Source organism: Varroa destructor, unplaced genomic scaffold, assembly GCF_002443255.2.
Source record: "Varroa destructor unplaced genomic scaffold, Vdes_3.0 BEIS01000001.1, whole genome shotgun sequence".
NCBI lineage: Eukaryota > Metazoa > Arthropoda > Arachnida > Mesostigmata > Varroidae > Varroa > Varroa destructor.
Genome location: NW_019211454.1, coordinates 28,654,667 through 28,667,621, shown reverse-complemented (window position 1 = coordinate 28,667,621; position 12,955 = coordinate 28,654,667). Strand labels below are relative to the sequence as shown.

The 12,955-nt window shown below is 42.8% G+C and overlaps 1 long non-coding RNA gene across 1 annotated transcript in view; it reads right to left on the bottom strand.

The window, feature by feature from the left end:
• LOC147758475 (uncharacterized) overlaps window positions 1-12,955 on the bottom strand; it is a 47,459-nt gene that overhangs the window by 18,351 nt on the left and 16,153 nt on the right. The window contains exon 2 of the long non-coding RNA XR_015328119.1: window positions 8,087-8,212. This is a non-coding gene — a long non-coding RNA (uncharacterized LOC147758475). The remainder of the gene's footprint in view (window positions 1-8,086; window positions 8,213-12,955) is intronic.

The window sequence follows — 12,955 nt, the reverse complement described above, 5'->3', positions numbered from 1 at the left end:
AATAACCAATAACTGCAACAAAAAGCACTCGTTGAGTCCGTTTGAGAGGAAGACGTTTCTTTACGACAGCATCTCTCATCCTCTTCTGCTTGAGCCCCTTCACTAACTCTACTACGTGCTCTCCTAGCTGACTTTTGCTACGCGATACTCTCTTGGGCCACCGGTTGCCGATGCTGCCATTGCTGCTGGCGCCGCCGCTGTGACGGCCCGAAATACCGACTCGAAGATGCGACGTTTGCATTCGAAAGTCATCTCCTCTTTCCTTTGGGTTGACGTCCCTGCTCTGCTCTTGTTGCTGAGATCCCGTCCGCCACTCAGCCGGCCCGCCCAAAAGCGTCTCGTGGCATGGTCGTTCACACGAGCTCACTCTGCTTTTTTCTCGGTGTCACACTTTCTCTCTCGTGTTCTACGTCTTCCCGTCTTTCTTTCTTATTGTGTCACTCTTTTGCGCTTCGGCTTTCAATGGTCTTACCCTGCCGAATGCGGACTTCCACTCTATTTCCAAGGATCGGAACGCATTCCAAGCTTGAATAGGCGGGTCTGAAACTAGCGTCCACAAAGTATCCCGTTTTCCCCATACCTGAGTTTTTTTTGTACCTACTCTAATTGAATACTTTTTGGAGGCAGAAGTGAAGCAAGAGGGTAGATCGAAAATAGCCGAAGGTAGGTAGGTACTGCATCCTACGTATCCTTCAAGAAGAAAGATAAATAGGATCGAGTAAGGACATTCCACGATACCTGACTCTGCTTGATCATTTTCTTCGCTTGAAAGGACGCCGCAAGAACCCTGATCAATTCTCAATTGGTGCCATTAGTTGATTAGATGTTTAGTAGCGTGGGATGTGAATTAAAATCTATCGAAATAAAAATTTAAAAAAAAGTATCCTAAAATATGCATAAACAAGACATTAAGTCGCTTTTGTTTTTCAGAGCGACTGTAAGTTTTTGTTTTGTACTTTTCGTCCAGAACATCCTACAGGTTTCAGCTATAGGATTTTTAGGACACTGATACAGAAGCCATGAGACACGCGTTTGGCCTGGTAGCTACGCAGCCCTTTTACGTCCCTCCGGTATCGTTGACTTAGGACAGTATTTTTCCTCGCATAAGAGATATTTCCAAGCAAGCCTTTGGAAATACGATATCTCAGGTCATAACCATCATTTTCGCTGTGTGGATAAATAGATTTTTGCGAGAGAAATCTCTAAAAAATATTTTCGCAGATGTTCAGATTTGAACACGCAGCGTATGACAAACTGCGTTATAAAATCAAACTCCCGCGTTTCGCCGCGACGCGTATGTCCACACACTGTTGCTTTCTGCTGAAATCCTCTCGATTAATTTTTATTAGATTGCTAATTATGGTCAAAACTACTTGGATTAAATTTTTGTTTGACTGATCAAATAGAGTGCATTATGTTTTGATCATCAAAATATAGTGAACCAGTTTTACCAGCGGCCTTGGAGTGGATACTCTCGAATTGCCAACTTAGCGCGTTTTCCACGCCTATCGACCAGAAATAAATCCAGTACCTTATCTGTGAACCTCTGTTGTTTGACGTGTGACGTAATAACGTACGTATTTGACTCCCCTTTTGCACCGAGTGGATCGAATATCGTCTGACTTTATCAGTACGAAAAAAGAAATCATAGGCAGATTAATTTTGTTATAGCGGTGTTAAAGTTGCAGTCGTCCTTGTCACGGCTCTGGCCGCCTCTTTCTTTGTTATGACGCTGCAGTGGTCCATACTGACTTGAACAAAGTAGTTAATATTACGGAATGGCACTGTTATAGTTAAAACGGCACAATAAAAGCCAGAACCGCTTGCTGGTGACCGTAGCCGTGGTGTGAGTGCTGATGCGCGCTACTCAAACTAAACGCGGTAAAATTCGAAATCGCGTAAAATGAAAGGAGGTTAAGCCCTATATGGGTAGCTAACCGACCGAAAAAAACTGAAAGTCCTGTCTTCCCACCGCTTCTTAGATTTCTCGTATGAAGGCGTACGCGAATTTGCTCATTAGGTCTTTAGCTATCGCTGTAAGCTTGCGAATGCCACTAGTCAGATGGGTAGCGGTCGCTGGGTCAAACGCCCCCTCGGTTGGATCCAACCGAAAGATCTGACAGAATTAGCTTCGTCGTTTCATACGCTCTCGGCCCGGCTACTCAATCCCGAGTGCGTTCCGGTGAATCCTCGCCGCTACCAGCGGCTACACATCGCCCATCATCGGCCGTCTCGCTCGCGTGCATATTACTCTGTACAGTCTATATGATATCACATGTACTAAGCAGGCGAAAGACAGTCCTAGCAACGTAACAGACCGACTATATGGCGACAGGATAACGCTTAGAGGGACTAGGCGAACTTCGAGTAGCAAAACTGCAGACGTCAAATAAGCAGTATCAATAATTCACATGCCTGCGCCATCACGACCTGTCGGGCAACGGGAAGAGGGGGTACAGAGATTTGGAGGTTCAGTAGTCGCTGATGCGTCAGTGTTGCTGGCCGGCTACTGAAAACCGCCACGAATCATCTATCGAGAAAGCAAAAATTGAGGTAAAGCCCATATATAGATACAGGTGCATGCATACTGCTACACTATTTAGACTTACGTGACTCATTGCGATCGGTAGCAAAACTGGTTTCTTTTCAGTTTTTTGTCCATGTTTCTATCGTCGTAGCATTTATCGACGGCAACGACAGACGTTGACGAATCAGCTGCAATTCATGTATTTGAATTATTTGCACACCTCTTAGTATTCTTCCTTGCTCCCATTTTTACCATGTCTCATGATTAATGTACTGTAGGCGTTCCTGTGATAGGCCGTGTGTGGCATGTAAGCGTTGTTGTCGATGCATTGTAACGAGCCAACTTCTATCAAGTTGGCTTAGATAAACCAATGAGAAAAGAGGTCCCCTAGCCAGACGTAGACGGTTAGGATATGATCTTAAAGGTAACAAAACAACTTACCGATACTATCCTTCAATTTCATTTTATAGATCTTTTGCTTACGATATGATACGTACCGTCATGCAAAGAAAACGACCGCTAACTTTCCAAATAAATGCTTTCATATCTTGGTTATCACCAACTTTCTACGATGCGATACTCATACTTCGAGTTACTTCTTATCTAATTTTGTCACTTAAAATGATTCTAGTTGCATTTTAGAGTTTGTGCCTTTTTTTTTTTCTCGGTGTGTGTATAAAGGGGTGACACTTCAGTAGCTAATGCTTCCGAGGCTAATTTACATGCACCATCTAACGGGACAGCTGTTATCTTGCACCGTTCTATAGACACATATAGACTACGCATGCAAGAGGGGGTTCCCATGGCCGAGAACCCTTGCATAGCAGGAGCGGGTTGAAGGGGGTAGGACAACTGACTACCACTACTGTAGCCGCAGGTAAAGGAAAGGCAGGACCATACTTCGCAAAATTGGCAGTGTTACTGCGCATCTTACTACTCTTCTACTGAGGCTCCTACTTACTTACCGCTCGCTTCCAATCGCAAGGGGGTACTTCGTTTTGTCCTTTCTCACCACTTACTTTATCCACCATGCACATCGAAGTAAAAGTCGTGTCGTAGTATACACATCAACGAATCCTTCTAGTAGGCTATGTAAATCCATAGGGCAGAAAACGTTTGGAGCTTAGGCTTGGTGCGACAGCGACTGTAAGGAAGGAGTATAGATAGGACATAATGGGGACAGCGAATGTCGAGCGGGGGTATGCACAATAATAAACACACCATCGGGACTAGCTATGAATAGCTGTGAGTATTCTATGTGCCTATCATTAAGACGCTGTTCCCGCTGGTCGGTTCGGAAAAGCCAAAAAGAGGGCGGTGCGGCGCCCACCTGTAGCGTTGTTGTTGTTGTTGTCGCTGCTCGCTCTACTGGGGCAGCTTTAGCTGCTTGTGATGTTATGAGATAGATTTCCAAAGAAAGGTGATGGAAGAAAGCCTAACACGACACGAACATACGATTCCCTAGACGGTCTAGCTAACCAAGTGCTGCAAGCCAGAGTTGCAGGCAGGTGGCATAGATTGGGTTGGCTTTAGGAAAAGGGATATCGTACATATACGGTAAAAGAGGTAACGAAATGACTTGTTTGTTTGTAAAGATCTATTCGAAGCTACAACACAATCTTAGCTCCTGATTATTTGCGGGTTCTGGGCGATGATCTACTGTTGGTTGATTCTAGCTTCATTTCTATTGCATTTCTAAGTATGGTCGATGATGTTAGGCTTGAACCTATATATCAGTACGCTTATGCATCAAAGGAAACATCCTTAAGATGTATACAATGGCGCAGAGCAAATCTATTACGGTACGTTCTCGAACCAAAAACAAACATTACTTTAGTTGTATCCTCCCTTCTTTTGCGAGAGCCAATCTTGTAACACTAATGCACCCACACTAAGGCAAGGACCTTTATAGTTATTTTTAGGTACATTCACAGGACTAATCTATGAGCTATGGGACCTAAACATTTCGTAAAGTAAAAGGAAGACGAACTATTGAGGCTGTTAAAGCTATTAAGATCATTTGTTGTCCTTTTTAAAAAAATGGTCACTCGACTCTCTTTCTTTTTTTTCTAACCTCGTAAACATACTGCCGAACACAAGATCGCTACATGGGCTACTCTGTTCGGCGCAATTGCACCGGTGGCCGCATGCGGAAAGCTTCGGGCCATACTGTTTATGTGAACGTTACTCATGTAGTCTTCTTCCTATCCTCTGGCGCCGTAATCTGGCAAGGCTCTATCAATGCGAATCCACAAATAGAGCGTTAAGGCCCCTCAGTCTCACTATAAGCAGTCTACAGTTCGCCCATGACCCATGCTCAGTTATATACTCCGAGGCTCGTCGATCAACCGACTGGAACTCGTCGCAGAGGAGAGAATCCCGATAATCAATACCCTACCTGCTCCGCAGCTACCCCAGTCCCCAAAAGCCCTTACGCACCGTACACATTTATAAGTTGTCTCAAATGATGGGCGTTGCAGAAGAGGCATATATCGCGTCGGAATATGATTTCTAGTTTAGAGCGCCAGCCACAAAAATCCCGCGCTTTAGACACGGTTTTTGGAACCGAAACTAGCACACGATGCCGTAAAGTGACTGTCACAAGCAGAAACACTTATGCGGACTCGTCTGTACCAGCGTATCCTAGCTTGCCGACTGGTGCGTCATCAAAAGAAACAGTAGATCTTGAGATTTGTTATATATTAGTTTAACACCACACAAAAGGGATAAGAGTTGTTTTCTTGCATTGTGGATCGTTCACCTGTTCCAAAAATAACCTCATATGGCAACCTATTTTAAACACAAACTATTTCAACTCTGGTTACTTTATAGCTCGGCCTCTAATTATGTAGACTCGATTAGCAACTTTGTTTTGTTCGGCAAATACAAGCTTTGTGATGTTAGTAATTCCTTTTGACCATCAAAAAATTATAGTGTGGGTAAACTACGATACTTCTTTATGACCTTCGAATACAACACTACCGCGTGAAAAGGTCAAGAAGAAGACTTATGCAGTATTTCGGTTCTCGTTGAAATATGTTCGCGGCAATGTGAACCATAGAGACTGAAATTATATATTCGCAACTAAATGTTTCGACAACCTAAAATTGATTTAATGTTTCAATACAGCTAGGTCAGGCTAAAGCTGGCTGTGGACTAGCTGAAGAGATAAAAATATGGAAGGTACACTCTTCGATCGTCACTGACAGAGAAAATTATCATCGTATGATCCCGTTTGGTCTATGTGGTAAGCCTTCGATAACAAGCAGATTCGTAGCAACTAATCTCGTTCAGGAGCCTTTCATTTCGCTCAGGTGACGCTGGTCATCAATTAATGGACATACAAGCCACGTTAGGGTGGTTCTCATTGTGCAGTTACCTACGGATATGGCTACTGACCAGACGTGGCCTCAGCAGGCCAGCAGTTACTGCGTCAGCCAGCCAGCCATCTACTGCATACACACTTAGCTATAATAAGACAACAAAAAATGCTTGAATACGCTGAAACCGCCATCATTCAAGTATACGCTGATCCATGATACTGCGCACACTACAATTTAAGCACCTTATAATAGGACGTACTGGTTCTTGCAGTACTACCACTACAACCGGTGCATTACATCTTAACAGGACCGCAGATGAGCTTTACTTCAATTATTTTATTAATAATATCCAACGGCGAAGAGGGCCATTTAAACTGGGGCGTCTTTATCGCAAGTTTTTTTTATGGGAGACTCTTTTGTAACCTGTTGGGTGTACCTGCAGGACACTGAATCCAAGCACAACGTCTTCCAGAACAACTATATTTTCGTATTTTCACTCTGCTGCCAATAGGTGCGCTCAAAGCACACTAGCTGCGAATTTGGCACGATAAGTTGTACGGTTGATCTATTGTTTATTGACGACTACGCCAATACTCAAGCTGAACCCGAGCTTAGTGAGTATATTTCGCTCATTCAACTATGAACTTCCATAGATGCAGGCAAGAGTATGGATAAGATGATAGTGGTAGCAGATTTCTGACCTTATGTGGCCTCTGACGAGGCACAACGTGCCTAGGCGCTGCTTAATTATGAGTACTAATGTTATCATTTTTCCTACGTTTCTTTGAAATATTTCAGGCCACAACCGTTTTTACTTGTTTCCTTCTTTTCGCGACTACCGCTTTCCCTCTTGTAGCATCGTCCCCGTGAGGGAAGACTGGGAGACAGTGGTATTATTAGCCCTGTATTCCCTTTCTATGAGTTTGTGTTCGCTACGAATTGTTCCTTCAGAGCACCTGGCAGAGAATTAGTAACGTAGTAATAGGATATAACGTAGCTGCATGTTGTAGGCAGTCCATACTGGCGGCATTGGGTGTCCACAAGCTTCGTTTGGCTTACTGCTTTTGCTGCTGTCAGTGAAGCTGCGGTTGTTGTCTTCGCAATACTCTTCTATTGCTGCTTGAGCCACTTGCGCGGTGGCTATTGTTCCGTTGCAGGATGCTGCTACTGTGACGGATGGCGGCTGTAATTGGTAGGCCGACGTGAGCGGCATTGTCCTGAAGAGACCGCCTTCCAGTTCCAGTCGGGTCTGTCTTCCTTGTTACGTGCCTGACTCGCCTCTATGGCAGGTTCGACAGGTTTCCTTCTCGTTCTCCTCCTCCTAGCCCCCTCTCTCCCTTTCTCTCTCTTCGTTGTACACTGTCAACGAAAATTTCTTCACCATGTTTATACTTCTATTTCTTCACATCCTCTATTTGCCCTGGCTCTGTTAACTTAATGCCAAATCAGATGCAAAGCCCGTGGATACACCAACAACGGGCGGTTGGCGGAGGCGGTGTGACAGGATGGTGTAGAAATGCGGGGGTCACAAGCAGTTGTATTTCATTAACCATAGCGGACGTTGGCGAACGCTAACGTTACATCAGCATATATCCACTTTCGGCTTGTTCGATTACGCCACAGTGACAGAATGGACAAGTTTTTATAGTCGTTTCTTAATCACTCGTTCAATCACGCAAATTCGTAAAGGGGATGGATATGGAAAAGTCGTAACTGAGTGGCAAAGTATGTTGGCGACTCCGCGTGGCGAGCGGGGCTAGCGATGACGCCAGAGTGACACTTAGCATAGCGTGAAAGAAACTCGATAAATATATATATATATCCATGGCAAGTAAATTGTTAGGGCACTAACGACAAGTAGCAGAATCAGAAGAAATAAAGCGATATAGAGTGGTGGCTTGTAGATGTCGGGGCAATTATTTCCCTAAATACACGTACTGGCTTGCTCTTAAGCTCGCACTTTCATCCCCCTGCCGCTGGCGTTCTCTTTTTACTTTATATATCTGTATATATATATATATATATATATATATATATATATGCTGGTGCTACGCAGCGTGCTGCAATGGTGGTTAGGTAATAACATTTAAGGGCGTGCAAAGTAACAAGATATTAGTATCATAACACAAAGAAATACATTTATGGATCAACAATCTCCCCACCATAAATTGCTCTAATTTATGATGCATACTAATGACGTAAGTAGCAGCAATTTCAATATGAAAAATTAACATACGGTAAACGCGAGTCAGACGACCGTGGCGTAACATGAACTTATTTCGTTCAGCAGGAGTCATATAAAAAGGAGCAGAATGGCTGTTCACGATCGGGGCTACGAGGTTTTGCAAAAAACAGATTGCACCTGTAAACGTCAAAGGCATACAGATTCATAACGAATAGGAAAATTATTTACTTACAGATAAACAAGCTGTTACAGGTGGCATAGTCACCGTTAACTATTTAATCCTCGATTTAGTTTGGATTCTGGACAGAGAACTATTTAAAAGTTCGCTTACTTTATAAACCCTAGATATTGATCATACGATAAAATGTCGAGTGATCGAAATGGCTCTTCTAAGAGAACGAGATCCATATAGAAAATGCTCAGTTCCGAACAACACATTTTGAAATTAAATTTGCTCTTAATAGACAGTATCTCTTGATACAGAGTTGACATCCGGTCGGGTAGGCATTAAAAACTTCGCCGAAAAAACTTCGCCAGAGTCGAGACGAGCTAATGTTACCTCGAAGTATGATAGTTTGTTTGCGCTACCATTGGTTAATAACAGTGTCAACCTTTAGCCTTTAGCCTTAGTTAAGCAAATTTGTTCCGTTACAAAGTAGCTTTTATGTAGGACGCTATTTCAATTTGCGTAGTGATTGTAGAGGTTTAGTTTTACTGACGCAGCGGCCCTTTTTTCTGAAAGCTTAGCAAAGCATCTGACATTTCAAGCATTTTTACCATCAACTGGCCTTTGGCTAAGCATTCTTGAGCTTACCATTTCCTTGCAGCAGTCCGGTTTTGTGCTATCTATCCCCTATTAAGCATTTCCTTAAATAGAGCATATTTCACTTTGATATAGCGCAGGTTGTCTAACGCATATGAGCGTGTGTCATGACCCGCGGTAGCAGTAGTCCAAATCTAAAGGAAGTTACCATTTAAAGCGCATGTTAGCTGGCCAAATAGAAGCTTGTTCTGTGTCCCCTACAGCACACATAAGTGAGACTCATCTGTGCATCGGTATCGTCTGCTTGTTCATCACCACGAGTATTCTTTAATTAGTGATTAACCAGATTTGCTTTCCGTTTCTTTTTTCGAAACTGTACTTTGTTTTATATTTATCCTCGAAATAGTCATGATTCGTTGATATGTCGAAGACGGAGATGTCTGAGATTATAGCCGACTTGGAGCAAATCAACACAGATTTTTAAGCATGGAAATAAGTTTTCCAAGCTCGAAGTTTCTCTTCATGAAATTTTCTTTTGTTCACCTGGACCTACCCACTAAGAACGAGCATAATCGCTCCTTGGAAATTACCGTATATACGTAAATACGTAAAATATGTCTCGGTCTATGGAGGATTTCGATTTCCATTTGCACAATATTGCACGTTTACAACACTTTTTATTATTAATTAACTATGATGATCAAAATGCATGTGAATCTGGTTGAATTTGTTAGGGTTCTGTAAATTCTTAAATAGGTAATCGGCCTTTTCAGTCAAATTGAAGAGATACATAGGTTGGGATACATAAAATTAGGGGCTATTTGTTTACCACGTTTATTTTCAGGTTTTCTGGCATTACACACCAAAAATCATTATCCGACCGCTTCGTTTGATCTTTTATTGTCGCTACAATTTTTTTTTGTGCTTGCTATAGCGCTCTTCCCTTCCAAAGCCTTGTCTTGAAATTTATCGCTTCTCCGCTGCATTTCTACAACGTCATTTTTTTCTGTTCTGTAAGGTTCCGTGACGTTTACCGCTCCTCCTTTTCTTTGTTTTGTCACCAGCTGTCAGCCTTTTTGTCTTTGCTCTACTGAAGTACGCCGAACTATTACTACTCCATCCTGGCGCTAGGGTTTAGTTCTCTACCTCCCATTACGTCGTGCTCTCATGCCTTTCCGTATATATTTCTTTATATACGACTTTTTCCTTTGTTTTCCTAGTCTTCTTCTTCAGGGAATGTATGAAAACACGCGTTCTTTTTAGAATTGCCTACCTTTCTCCTCAAACACTTCTCTACTCCCTTAATGCTATAGCCGTTTGTTATATCTCCCCTTGTCTTATGTTCCTTTCATTGACTTCTTTTGTGTTGTTTCCCGTCTCTTTTTTTCTTAAAAAAGTTTCCTTCTTTATTCATGCTCATATTTTTTTCCCCGTTCTCTTCACTCTTTTCGCCCTTTACCACATCATTGCGATGGCTATCATCTCGTTCTCTTTGTTTCCGCTGTTTTAGCTCGGCCGCCGTATTCCGTCACCTCGACACAGATTTTCCCATTTACTTTCTTTCACTCACCCTCCAACCCCTTTTTCTGGGCCTTCGTTCAGCTACGCAACCTTCGCCGTGTTCCTTCTGTACAACCACTTAATCCGTTTTCGCCAGCCAACCTCCGTAAGTTACAGGCTCTTTGTACCTCATTCCTGCGAGTGCCAAATGAGTAACAACTCTGTGCTCCGCTACTCGCTACGGTAGGCCGGCGGCGTACGTTGAACGGCCTAGAGAAACAGTTAGGCCTCCAGGCGTCGCTGTTTATCCTTAGATCTATATAGGTAAGTGAGCCTGTCTTTGTGTGTACTTTACTAACACTCGTTTCGTGTTACTAGCTGTTATATTAGCATTAGCAGCTTAGAAAGTTCATCACTACAAGTAAACGCAAGTGACCAGTCTGCGGAGCCCGTGCGCAAGCTCTGCGGTAAGATCTGATGGGACTTAAACGGACTTTGACGGAAAAGAGAAGCAAAACAAAGGCCAATTTCACGCCTGGCGACCTTTACTGGCAGTGCTATTTACTGAATGTGTGGTAGTGAATCGACGTGTGGCTCGGGCGGGCTGCTGCCGCCCAGAATGTCGTCCGGCGACGTCAGAGACACGTTCAGATTCTTCCTAAAATGGATTAGAAGAAAATGCCGCTACTGGGGGAGAGTTCACGATAATTCATTGTTGCCACCATGGCACACTGTTACGACCAGCCGACATAATCAAGCGCAGCCCGGACATGTGGGGTCAAGCATGATCAAGTGCTTTCATCTGTTGGCAGGCAGCACGAGTCGCCGAGATTCGTTGTCTGATGACTCAAACACCTGCACATACACAGACAAACATGTGTCTCAACTTGTAAGCAGAAACTTTTCAACCAGTTCTGTATAAACATGTATTATACAGTTTTCCATACGCATAATGTGAACTAAGTACAAATATAATATCCCATATTTGAAAACAAGTGAAGCTTATGCACATATGTAAACCATCCTAGCAGTGGTCAATTTCACTAAAATATTTGTTTAGAAGTTATGCATTAAAAAAATTGTTGTTAAAGTTAATAAGCACAAAGATAGTTATGCGAACAACCTCTCGGTGAGTAAGTAATCAAAAAATAGGACATTGCAAGGTCCCTACTATTAAATAGATAAAACTTCGTTGTTCTAATGTGGCTTGCATATACCATCATTTGCAGCCGCTTGGGAGTCGCGGCTTGTTTCGCCTAAACATTCACCTTTCTGACTTGCTACTGGAAATGTTTACTAAAAGGTCTAGATTAGCCATGGTAGAGGTCAGGATCTGACGCCTACAGAGTCGATAAGGAAAAGAGAATTTCCCAACCTTCTTTACATAGTGGACGAAGGGTTGCTTTATAATTAGCGACATACCACTTACTTACGACCTCATCCCTTCAGACGAGTTTCAAGACCAGTAAACGCAACCTGTGTTACAATTGTACTGATCCTTAATAAACAATACGGTCTGTCGTAAGCATTTCCAAACAAGCACCAGATGGTATCGCATAGGTTTTGTTTTATCTAACATCATCGCACTTAATTGCAATGGAACTTGATTCAAAATTTTAAAGTTTTTTTTTTTAATTAGGATTAGCCTTTTGTTGTAAAAGAGGAGGCCTGTTCCACCGTTCATTCGTTTTTAATACTAAACTTATTATCGCTGGCCAATTTAACCGTTCGTAACTTTTTCTTTTAGAAGCTCACATTTGTAAGTGGTATAACGCTATCGAAACACCATCGAAAATCTACGTTTAATTATAAAATTAACAGTTGTTTTGAGAATCGGTCGTTTTAATTGGCTTGTCGCCGAGCAGCAGATTGTTAACGTAGGTAATGCTATATCTGTAGATAATGGAGCCTTTATTTTGTGTCCACTGCACAGAGAGGATAACTAGTTTTATGACACAAGACGGTAAAAAATTCTATAGTAGGCAGACAAATTGTAAACGAGGTGAGAAGCTTGAACGGCAGAAACGCAAAGGAATTCATTACGGATCTTTATTTATCCTTTTATTTCGATTCAACTAATTCCAACATTTGTTTTTCCTTTGTTGGTTCTTACTCATTGTCTAGCACAGACAAGACTTTGGTATCAAAGCCTAGTATGTATTTGAGCGTCCGAATGTATGAAAAGCAGACGCCACGAGTCCGGGCCTGGTAGTGACCTGGATCGTCTGCGCCTATCCACCCAAGTTGCTGATGAGTCCGCCTTCCTTCAACACCTATTCGCTTTTTGCCTTTTCTAAATAAGTCTCACTCTGTCGCTTTGTTTCCGTCGCTACCAGCTGATATAGTTACAATATTACAACGGATGAAGCCAACGCGTTCGGCCGTGTTTCTAGCCCGTGCAGCTAGCCAGCCAGCCAGCTAAACTTCATAAATATCGCGATAGCGGTAGTCAGTTGTAGTAGCGACTGTAGTCGCCTTCATGGTAGTCGTAGAAGGAAAAAAAGCATCGGACACCTGCACTGTCGAACTTCTTTTTCGCTAAGTTCGCTTTGTAACAGCGCTAGACGCAACAAAAGGCTCTGGCGGGGAAGAAAAAGAAGTAAAGTGAAACATCGAGAGAGAGCGAGTAGATGGTAGGATGAGATATAGAGATGCCG